The sequence below is a fragment of the Mus musculus genome, chromosome 1, assembly GCF_000001635.26.
Source record: "Mus musculus strain C57BL/6J chromosome 1, GRCm38.p6 C57BL/6J".
Lineage (NCBI taxonomy): Eukaryota > Metazoa > Chordata > Mammalia > Rodentia > Muridae > Mus > Mus musculus.
In genome coordinates this window covers 130,960,943-130,973,000 of record NC_000067.6, presented here as the reverse complement: position 1 = coordinate 130,973,000, position 12,058 = coordinate 130,960,943, and the positions used below count along the sequence as shown (strand labels likewise).

The 12,058-nt window shown below is 42.6% G+C and overlaps 1 long non-coding RNA gene across 3 annotated transcripts; it reads right to left on the bottom strand.

Moving 5' to 3' along the window:
* Nucleotides 1–468: 468 nt before the first annotated feature.
* On the bottom strand, nucleotides 469–9,511 carry Gm41952. 3 transcript variants are annotated; one of them, XR_878521.1, is made up of 3 exons: nucleotides 9,481–9,511; nucleotides 9,081–9,185; nucleotides 469–936 (listed from the first exon to the last, which is right to left on the bottom strand). It is a non-coding gene; the product is annotated as a predicted gene, 41952 (long non-coding RNA). The 3 variants fall into 3 exon arrangements; XR_878520.1 differs by lacking the exon at nucleotides 9,481–9,511 and adding an exon at nucleotides 9,381–9,469; XR_878522.1 differs by lacking the exon at nucleotides 9,481–9,511 and adding an exon at nucleotides 9,381–9,469 and having other exon boundaries at nucleotides 9,094–9,185.
* Between the last annotated feature and the right edge of the window lie 2,547 nt (nucleotides 9,512–12,058).

Here is a 12,058-nt window from a genome sequence, read left to right as displayed (position 1 = left end):
CATCACAACATGAGGAACTGTGTTCAAGGGTCATAGCATAAAGAGGATGAGAACTACCGTTATAAAAGATCAAGGTCACCCAAAGGGTCTGAGTTGCTTTTCAAGTACTTTTCAGGTCTACGAACCCATGATTGAAGGGGAAAAAACGACCCACATAGGTTTCAGCTGGCATCTTTGCTGAGCCATTAGTGTGCTTGCTCCAAAGCCATCCATGCATCAGGACTATGCATACCTGTACCAGGACTGTGCATACATGCTTCAGGATTCTGCATGATCTCAACAACACAGACTTACCATAACTGGCCCTTTATGATTATGAATAATGCCTGACTTGCAAACTGAACTAAGCCTCTGACACATCCCCTAAGGGGACCAATTAGCTCTCAGGGCCTAACGATTCATCACAACCATTCCATCAGAGAGGGAAACACATGTTTTTTTTTTTTGTTGTTGTTGTTTTGTTTTGTTTTTAAACTGTAGTAGGCATGTATTCTGACTACACAATTGCTTCCCTGCCTAGAAACCATCTGCCAGCATCACCATCTGTGGTTACAAAATTTGATGTCTTCTAGATATCACTTCTGAACAAGAGAGTTATTCCAAAGGAGGAGCAATCAACAATGGGCTCACACCCATGGATTAATGAGTACTAGCACACACTCCTGCCAGAAGCCACTGGGAAGAGGTGATGACCTACTGAAGATCCAGCTTGATATGGGAATGACCCTCTGAGAAGATAGGGCCCTGCATCACAGGTGTCCAGTGTTCTTTGAATCAGAAATAGTTACGTGGTTTCCATGAGTAAAAGGCACGGATGTGGGCTTCACGGGCAGAAGCAAGGCTGGTTCGTCACAAAACCTATGGGCTTCTCATAGAACTTTGTTTTCCACCTCTGCCCCGCTGAACACTCTTGGTTTGGGCTCGGAGACTTGATATCTAAGGGAAAAAAAAGCAGGACTACCAGGAAACATGCCGATGTGCACCGATTTGGTAAAAGAGTTCCATTTGATCCTTTTGGGCTTCTCATGCCACTGCATCAACAGAGGAGGGAATTTTCTGTCTATAACCATTGGTTTTCACTGCCACAGGGAATGGGTGCCACTTTGTGGGAGGACTAATACTACATCTAGGACCCAGGTAGATTCTCTGGGGTACCGTTTAGGGATCTGTATCTAATAGTAAAGGTTAAAAAGACAAATAACTTTCTCGACCTCTGGCTAATGTGCAACCACAGGTGACTCAAATCCTCCAGTGGAGATATCACCCCACCATATACAACCCTGACACCTGAGAACAGGATGAAGACCAAGGCAACTGTAAATGGGTAGTGGAAGGAAGGAGTTATAAATGCTAATTTGTCTACATGATCAGTTACTTGGAGTGTGTGTGTGTCCCTGTATATCCATTTCATTCTCCTTGTGACCCATATTATCTATCTATCTATCTATCTATCTATCTATCTATCTATCATCCATGCACCCATGCATGCATCCATCCATCATCCATGCATCCACGCATGCATCCATGCATGTGTCCATGCATGCATGCATGCATTATCTATCTATCTATCTATCTATCTATCTATCTATCTATCTATCTATCTATCTATTTATCTATCTATGAGGCAGGATCTCTTTGTAGGACACGCTGGGTACAGACTCAGAGATCTATGTTTCTGCCTCCCAAGTGCTGGGGTTAAAGCTGTGTGCCACTCTGCTTGCCTTTCTCATGATTATTACCAATACGTATTAAGTGTTCTTACTGATCAGTATTCACAGTGACATTTCTGCATCTACAGATTGTGTTTTTGTTAGATCTACAGTATCTTCTGCCCTTTCTTGCCCTACTTCTTTCCCTTTCTTAAAAGTCCCATTTCTAATTCAGCTCTTTCAAAAAAAAATGTGTCTACGTTATGTGACGGGAAACCATCTGATCATTTTCCCGTTTCTGTTTTCTTTTTTTTTTTTTTTCCATTTTTTATTAGGTATTTAACTCATTTACATTTCCAATGCTATACCAAAAGTCCCCCATATCCACCCACCCCCACTCCCCTGCCCACCCACTCCCCCTTTTTGGCCCTGGAATTCCCCTGTACTGGGGCATATAAAGTTTGCAAGTCCAATGGGCCTCTCTTTCCAGTGATGGCCGACTAGGCCATCTTTTGATATATATGCAGCTAGAGTCAAGAGCTCCGGGGTACTGGTTAGCTCATAATGTTGTTCCACCTATAGGGTTGCAGATCCCTTTAGCTCCTTGGCTACTTTCTCTAGCTCCTCCATTGGGAGCCCTATGATCCATCCATTAGCTGACTGTGAGCATCCACTTCTGTGTTTGCTGGGCCCCGGCATAGTCTCACAAGAGACAGCTACATCTGCGTCCTTTCAATAAAATCTTGCTAGTGTATGCAATGGTGTCAGCGTTTGGATGCTGATTATGGGGTGGATCCCTGGCTATGGCCGTTTCTGTTTTCTTTCACTTGCCACGATGATGACTTCCAATTCGATCCATTTTCCTGGCGATGACATAAATTCATCCATCTTTGTGGTGGCATGAGTTTCTACTACACCACATCTTTATCCAATTACCAGCCAATGGGCGCCTAGGCTGACTGTGTCTCTTGAGTACACTGTGTATCTGTGTACACGGACAACAGTGAAGTATCTTCTTCATACGCTGATGCCATTCATCTCTATGTAATATATAAACAGGCCTGGCACAGTTGCATTATGGGGTAGATCTAGCTTTAGTTTTTTGCTTTTGAAGAAACTACATTCTACTCTCCATAATGACTGCATTAATTTGTATTCCCATGAACAACAGTGTTGAAGGGTTCTTCCTCCCCTTCCATCTTGACAATTTAATATATGTATACATTGATCATATGCACCCAACTGACCTCTTTCACTGATCTGGGTACCTCCAGGACCTCCCTCAGCAACCCCTCCCACCTTCATGTCTTCTCCAATTCTTTTTTTAAAAGATATTTTTATTTATTTATTTTATATATGTGAGTACACTGTTGCTGTCTTCAGACACACCAGAAGAGGGCATCAGACCCCCATTATAGATGGTTGTGAGCCCCCTTGTGGTTGCTGGGAATTGAACTCAGGACCTTTGGAAGAGCAGTCAGTGCTCTTAACCACTGAGCCATCTCTCCAGCCCCAAAGGGACGCTGTGCTTCCTCTTGAGTTGTACCCTCTATCCACCCTGGGCTCAATGAGCATGCAAAAGACAGCCTCTGGCCCAGGGAATCCAGGATTAAACCCCATTCCCAAGATTGGGGATTAGTTTGTTCTCCTTTTCCCAATGCATCCATGTCCATGTTCACCATTCACTTGCTGATCTGAGAGCATTGAGTTTTTTCATGTAGGCATTTAGTGCTGCACACTTTCATATTAGGACTGCCTCATTGTATTCCACAAATTTAAGTATTATGATGGCTGTTCTTGGTTGTCAACCTCACTATATCTGTAATTAGCTAAAACTCAATGGCTGGGTATGCCCATGATAAATTTTTTCTAAATTAAATAATGTGAAGCGAGAAGACCCACTTTTAATTATAGATCTTTTGAGGTGAAAAGATTTGCCTTTAATCTGGGCCACACCCTCTGATGACAGCCTACATAAAGGACATTGAAGAATGTCCTCTTTGCCTGCTGGCTCTCCTCACTCTTACTGGCAAGTCCATTCCTTCACTGGTATTCGAGCCTACTTCAGGATTCCCACATATACTAAAGATCAGCTGAGGCATCCGGCCTTATGGACTAAGCAACTACTAGATCCTTGGACTTTCCATTGGTAGACAACCAGGGTTAGACTAGCTGGAGTAGCCTGTAAACACACACACACACACACACACACACACACATACACACACACACTCCTCTAGAGAATTCTGACTAGTACAGATATGTTGTATTCAATTCATTGCTATTTAATTTTAGGAACTTTTAATTCCCTTCTTAATTTCTGCAATGGCACATTCATAATTCAATAGTGTTGTTTGATCTGATGAGCTTGTATAGTTTCTCTTACTATTTCTAGATTTATCCCATTTTGATAGATTACAGGATATAATTTTATTTTTCCTGTATTTGTTGAGACTTTGTTTCTAATATGTGATCAATTGCAGAGAATGTCAAACGGGGTGCTGAGAAGAATGTATGTTCTTCTGTGTTTGGGTGGACTGTTGTGTACATGTCTGCTAGCTCCATTTGGTCTGTGCTCTTTAATTAAATACTATTTAATTTCAGTGTTTCTTCACTTTTTGGGTGCAGTTGATCTATCTCATAGTGAGAGGGGGATACTGAAGTCACTGTGATTTAAAGTTAGTACTGTTTCCTCTGTGAAATTGAATGAGCTTATCAATTTAGAGTATCCTGTCTGCCCCTGCGGGCAGCTGTAATCATTCTCTAGACTCTATTTGATAATAGAATAGCACGTGGCTTCAGAACAGACATTTGTTAAGTAGGAATTAGTTAGGGAGTAAAGCAACTTCAGCGGGTCTCTGTATACTCATCCATGTGTTCCTGTGAGTGCAAAAGAAGAAAAGGGCATCATTAGGGCGAGATGAGATGAGCGGTGTCAGGTTGGTAGGTGAATAGTGGGGAGAAATGAACACAGGAGTGGGAATTATCAATGAGAAGGAAAACAAGTGGGCAGAATGTATAGGAGTGTTGGTTAACACTTAGATGAAAAAGAGGAGGGAAGACATCATAAACCGGGTTTGACTCTGGGCTTTTGGAGATGTAATAGTAGGAGGAGTGGGTAAGGGAAAAGAGAAAAGAAGGAGGAGAAGGAGGAGAAGAAGGAGAGGAGGAGGAGGAGGAGGAGGAGGAGGAGGAGGAGGAGGAGGAGAAAGGAGAAAGGGGAGAGGGCGAGGGCGAGGGCGAGGGAGAGGGAGAGGGAGAGGGAGAGGGAGAGGGAGAGGGAGAGGGAGAGGGAGAGGGAGAAGGAGAAGAAGAAGAAGAAGAAGAAGAAGAAGAAGAAGAAGAAGAAGAAGAAGAAGAAGAAGAAGAAGAAGAAGAAGAAGAAGAAGAAGAAGGGGAGGGGGAGCATATGTGCGTGACAGAGCACAGATTGTATAGAATAGTAAAAGGCATCAGCAGATCCTTTTACTTCAACATTGTAGTGTTGGTCCGCTACAATGCCCTCTTGTGCTATATAGAGATGTAGCTACAGAAGAAGAAAGAGATATAAGACTACAGATCATTAGGAGATAAAGAACAGCTGCACTGGAAAGAGCTATGAGTGGAAATACAAGAAAAAAAAAGGTCCTTGGCCCGAATGTTGATTTCCTCATCTCTGCTGTTTTGGGCTGGGCTTTGTGTTGCCTGTAAATGGTTTGTTTTTTCTCATGTGGGCTCTTGACTCTCTCCTACCAGGCTATGGATAGTAGGATACCCGAGGCAAACTCCTCCCAACCAGTGTTGCCGTGTTCCTGTGTGGTGCCCAAACTCCTGCAGCTTAGACTTTCCTTGGTGCTACACGATGGTTGCTCTGCCTGCAGTCCCTGGGAACCCTTCTGTGAAATTCCTACACGAGCCACTTCTGTAGATCTCCTGGTTGGTATCTTTTAACCCTGTTTGTGTTGGGTAGATGCTGCTACGGCCTTGCTGGCTGCATGTATCAGCCAAGACCAGTCTGATGGCAGAGAATGTTCATGGGTCTGGTAGATGAGGTTTGCCGGGGTACTGATCAAGTCAACTCTGAGACTTGGAGATATAGCAGACAGAGTGATAAAATATTGCTGTCCCCTTTAATCCCCAACTGTAGTCCTGTCCATAGTTTTACAGGGGAGATCCTATCTTTACTTTCATGCTCTCATATGTTCTACTATCCTCTCTCCCTTAAAGCCTCCGTTGCTTTAGTTGCATAGTCATTTTCACAGTATTCAATTCTTTTGATCCAAGACATCATCTTCTGGTGTCTTGCTCAATTTCCTTCTATGGTGTTTTTTAACCTTATTTTTATTTGTGTGTGTATGGGGAGCAGCTTTGTGGATGGATGTCACATGTGTGTGGGTACCCACGAAGGGAGGTCAGAAGAGGGGTTGGAGTCCCTGGAAGTTGGAGTTATAGAAGGTCGGGAGCCCATTGATGTGGATGTGGAGAATGGAACTGGGTTCCTTTGGATTACCAGCGTGGATTTGGGACATCTCCAGACTCGTTGGAATCGATGTCGATGGTGGAATCTATTACTTAATTTGTTAGGCTTATTCTAAGCTATCGTATTTAGTTTATGAGGCCATTGTGAATAAAATTGTTCCCTAATTCTATTTTTCAGTTCATTTGTCACTGGTATATAGCAAGGGTCCTGATTTTTGCATTTTAATTTTGTATCTTGCCTCTTTGATGAAAATTTTTTATTTGCTACAAGAATTTTCTGGTGTAGTGTGAAGGGCCTTTTGTGTGTGTGTGTAGAATCATGTCATCTGCAAATAAAGATATTTGGGATTTTTTCTTTCATATTTGTATCCCTTTGCTTTCTTCTCTTGCCTTATTATTCTAGGTAAGGCTTTGAGCACTATGTTAAATATGACTGGAGAGTGGAGCTTTGTTTCTCACTTTAATGGAAATGCTTCACATTTTTCTCCTCTTATCATGATGTTATATGATGATATATGGCTCTGTCATATGTAGCCTTTATTATGTTGGGACATGTTTCCTTAATCTCTGCTATCTTCAGGATTTTCAGTCTGAAGAGATGGCAGATTTTGTCAAAGACATTACTAATGACTATTGAAATGATTTCATAGTCTCTGCCCTTGAGCATTTGTTTTATGGGATGTATTTATATGTGTAGATTTGTGTGTGCTGAGCTATCCCTGCATCTCTGGAATGAAGCTAACACTATTACAAAGAATCATCTTTTTGATGATTCATAAAGTTAGTTTGTAAGCATTTTATTGAGAATTATTGTGTCTATGTTCATCAAAGGATATTGATCTATTTTTCATTATTGCTTTTTTATCTGGTTTTGGTATCAGGGTAATGCTTCCTAAAGTGAATTTAAGAGCATTCTCTTCTGTTTTATGGAATGATTTAAGAATGAGTATTGGTTCTTTGATGGTTTGCTAGAATTCTGCAGAGTCAATCTGGTGTGGACTTTGTTAGTTGGGAAATTTTAAATTATCGCTTCAATCTCACTGTGCGATGCATATCTACTTAAATTTTTTAAATCTCCTTTTACTCTAACTTTGGCAGATTATATGCATCTACTAAGTCATTCATTTCTTTTAGATTTTCCAGTTTAGCAGGATATAAAATTTTAACGTCTGTTTTTATGACCTTCTAAATTACACTGGTAACTGTTGGAATGACCCTTTTATCTTTTATCTCTAATTTTATTAATCTGTGCATTTGTTCTTTTGATTACTATGGCTAAAACGTCATGCTAATTTAACACACCATCAATTCAATGCTAAGCACGTTCCATCTGTTTTGCCATTTTCTCATTCATTTGCTGAGTTCCACTCCAGGTCTTGGATATCATATATCTGCTCATTTGTGTCCTCTTGGAGGTGATAGATCATTTGAACTAATTATTTAATTAATTATATCCCAAATACTGCCGCTTCCTCCCCTCTCACAGAGCTCCTTCCCCCCATCCCTCATCCTCCAGCCCCTTTGCCTTTATCCTCTATCCCCATCCCCTTCACCTCTGAGAGGCTGTCCCCACCCTGGGTATCCTCGCACCCCAGTGCATCAAGTTCACAGGATTAGGCACATTTTCTCCTCCTGAGGCCAGACAAGGCAGTCCTCTGATACATAAGTGCCTGGAGCCTCAGACCAGCCTGTGTATGCTTTTTTTTTTTTTTTTTTTTTTTTGGTTGGTGCCTCAGTCTTTGGGAGCTCCTGGCCCATTTTGAGACTTGTCCCATGGGCAGGCACCAATCCTTCCCACTCTTAATAATGCTACGTTGTGCTTGCAGACAGGAGCCTAGCCTAGCTGTTCTCCGAGAGATTTTTCCCAGCAGCTGACAGAGACAGGTGCAGATGCTCACAAACACTGGACAGAGTTCAGGCCCCTATGGAAGAGTTAGGGGAAGGATTGAAGGCCCTTAAGGAGGTGACAATCCCACAGGAAGACCAACAATGCCAACTAACCTGGATCCCTGTGATGGATTATTTTTAACAGTAAACTTGCAATTTTCATTTCACACTTTCCCCAGTGCAGTCTTTTGAACTCACTAGTTGCGTGTTATAACCTTCTGGAGGAATGTGCCCTGCTTTCCCATGTTTCTTGTGGTTCTGTGTTGTGGTTTGTGCTGTTTTGTCTTCGGATCTTTGCATTGTTCAGTCTACTGTTGTATTGTTCAGTCAAAAGATAAGAACTGCGATTACAGCTACAGCATGAACACACTGACATACATTTATGATGGTGAATTGTGGGACAGTGCCACCAGGCAGAAAACCTGGTAAGGTTGAGCAAATTTAGAAACCCCGGTACTCTCATATCTGAGAACGGTAGATGTTTCATCTACTCCTGACCAGACTCCTGTCCTGGAACACGTGACCACAATAAACCATGGAGAGGACGGTGACAATCAGTCACATAGGGGTAACCTCCCCCCACCCCCCAAAAAGGCCCTCCACATGGAGATGAGGCATCCCTAATACCTCGGACCAAGTCAATAGAAAGCATCTGCTTAGACCCCACCCCACCCCAAAACATATATAAGACGCTATCCATAAGAAATAAAACACATAAGTTACTTCATCAAAGAGCGTCTGTCTTATAGCTGTAGCACTTAGGGGGAGAGAATTCTCTCCGAAGCTTTCCTCACTGGAAGCTCCTCCAGCCTACTGTAGTCACTCCCCACTCGGTGGCTTTGACCTTGGCTCCTTAGCTGCCCACTGTGCCTGGCCAGCCAGGGCCTGGCTGTTATCCACCACCGACTCAGGAGCAGCATCGACCATGGAAGAGACCCAGCAGCGTGTCTTGATCCAACTACCCCTCCCCTTTGCATAGCACAACTCTTTGGCTGCTCTAGCCAGGCCAGAGCCCTGCAAATCTCCATGGACAGAATCTGGTACACAGACAGGCAGTTAATATTAATTGATAGGATTTATACTCACCCAGGAAACCTACTTGTAGCAGTGCTGTGAAGACACTCTCAGAGGTTTGACTGAAGGAGGGACACACACCCGAATGTGGCGAGATCCCATGGCTGAGGTCCCATTCTGGAGGAAAATGAGAGAGTGAGTCACTCACTAGTGTCCATCTCTCTTCGGTTCCTTACTACAGAAGGACTTGCACTGGGAACACTGTCTCGCACTCCTGCTATGTCTGCAACTGAGGGGAACCTTGAACTCCTGATCCTCCTGCCCCCTCCCCCCCTTTTTGAGCACTGAGATTATGCGCATGAACCACCATACCTGTTTTATGTAGTTCTAGAGATTGAACTCATGCAAGCACCCCACTAACTGAGCTACATTCCAGTCCCTAAATGATTTCCCAAAGCTCATAGTTACTTACTGGTGTATGTAAGGGATTTAGGCTATCTGTCTTACCCCACAGTCCAAAGGTTAGGCAAGTCTCAGGTGACTAGGTCAAAGTTCTTATCTGCTTTACTTCAGGTGCCTTCTTTTTCATATTCAGTCGAGAGTCTTGTGTTTATCCATCTTAAATTTCAACTTGTTGGAATAAACTTATTCCAGATTGTTAAAACATTTAGGACCCTCATCTGACATTCCCTGTCCCTACTCTCGTTCCAAATGTCACATCTTTCTCAAGCTTGCTAAGTGTGCCCTCTGAAACTTCGTTCAAAAAACAAAGGAAGGGTAGGAGAGAAGGATCAGTGGGCATGAGCTCTGTGGCTGCTTCAGAGGACTGGGTCTGGGTCCTCAGTCATACCCATGCCAGGTGCCTGTAACTCCAGTAGTGGGGCATCTGATGCCGTCTCCTAGCATCCATGGGCTTGTGGGTACAGGTGAGCTTCACGAACTCAAGGATGCATGGGAGTTAGGCAAGAGAAAGACAGACATCCTTGCCAGATGGTTAAACAAAAATACACACAGAGTGTATAAACAAAAATATGGTTGAACATAAATACACACAGAACACACATACATATACACGCACAAGCACATGCACATATTTAAAAAAAAAAGACAGGAAAGTATAGAAGCTTGTGTGGAACTGTTAGAAACCACTCTCCTTCAGGCTGAAAATAGTTTGTGAGTCTGCAACCTTTTCAAGGTACCAGAATCCTACCTTACCTTTGGCTTTTTACCCAGATTTCAGGGATCTTCCAAAACCCTATATTTGAAGCCTAAAGACTCTTTTACACCACCTACAATCATGGCCTATTAATAATTAGCAGATACAATTAGCTTCCAGATGTTAGCCAAATAGTGGATGCTTTTGACCTTGCATGAGGCCTAGAAGGGGTAAGCTATTGGCACTTTGTATGAACATAATAAGTCCTTCGCACATAGCTCTCCTCCTCTTCTTTCTCTTCCTCCTCTTCCTCCTCCTCCTTTCATCTCCAGAGTGATTGTTTTCATTATCTGTTGCTGAAAAACAAACTGTCTCAAAACAGTGGCTTCAAACAATGGCAATTATTTAATCATGTATTTAAAACTCGGACATGGCTTGGCAAGAACGTTTGGCTTTTAATATGGGTGTATGCGCTAGAGCTGCAGAGTGAAGTCTGTTTGGCACAACTCTGAGCAGCTCATGAAACTGCTTTACTTTCTCCTCCTACTCATTTTCTTGCCCCATTTCCAAGTTCTGCCCCTGTTAACCATCTGGCCAGGATGCCTGCCTTTCTCTTGCCTAACTCCCATGTATCCTTGAAGCATTAGTGAAGTTCACCTTTACCCACATGATTTCTCTGATACCCCATACCGCACACCTCTATTTCCCTCCTAACTTTTGTACTATGTTCTTCAGCATGCAGTGGCCCTCTTCAAAACACATATCCCAATGCAATGAGTTGCCCTTTCTACCTGCCTGTTTCTCTCACTAGATTCTTGTCTCTCCAAGGGAAGGAGGTGTTGTCTCTTTGCCTTCCCATTGTCTAGCATAGTGTGTGCTCAGTATGTTGAATCAATGAATGGTTTCAGCATATTACAGTTCTTTTACACTAATATAGTCTTATGAAAATGACAGATTGGCAACAAGACCCAGCCCCTACAAAAGACTCAGTGAGGCAGGCTATTTTGGATCAAAGATTACATGATTTCAAATTCATTAGGTGTTTGGAGACATGTACTTGCACATAGTAAGCAGTCTATAAGCATCAGTTGCTGTTATTAACATTGCCACAACTGTAGCTTTCAGAGGTTCATCTGTCCTGGCTTAAGGTTCTTTTTATTTTCCTATGAAGACTCCTCTTTGAACAGGACTTTGAACTACAATGACCTCCTTCCAGATGATGCTAACACCTCTGGGAGCTCCCTGGTGTTAGCATTCCCTCCAGAATAGAATAGAATAGAATAGAATAGAATAGAATAGAATAGAATAGAATAGAATAGAATAGAATAGAATAGAATAGATAATGTTTATACTATATATAATATATTTACATTAGATAATATATTTGGGGATATATACATACACATATACATATACATGCGCATGTACATATATATGTACATATATATGCATATATATATATACATATATATACACACACACATACTCATCCATCCTCTCGAAGAGGAAGTATGTGCAAAACTCAGAATCCGTATGTGTGTTCATCTTGGCGAAGGCTCATTCCATGCACCAGCCCTATCAGCTTCTTTCCAATTCGTTTCTGTTCCCAGCAGATAGATTTGGATATTGCCACCTGCCAGGTGTTTCTGAGTTTCCCTAGGTGTGGCAGAGTTGCAGAGAAGCAGAAGTGAGTTCATGACAGACTGATCTGGCATGCTGCCACATGGGACCAGCATCTTCTCTCCCTTCCATTTCTTCTTCAGACCAAGGATCATTTGGAGGAAGTCTGGGAGGAAAGGCTAGCTGGCGGAGTAAAGATAATTCCACCCTCAGAGATCTGGTCTACCAGAATTTAGGGGAAGAGTCCAAGTTCCTCAGGTTCTTAGGCCTTGAT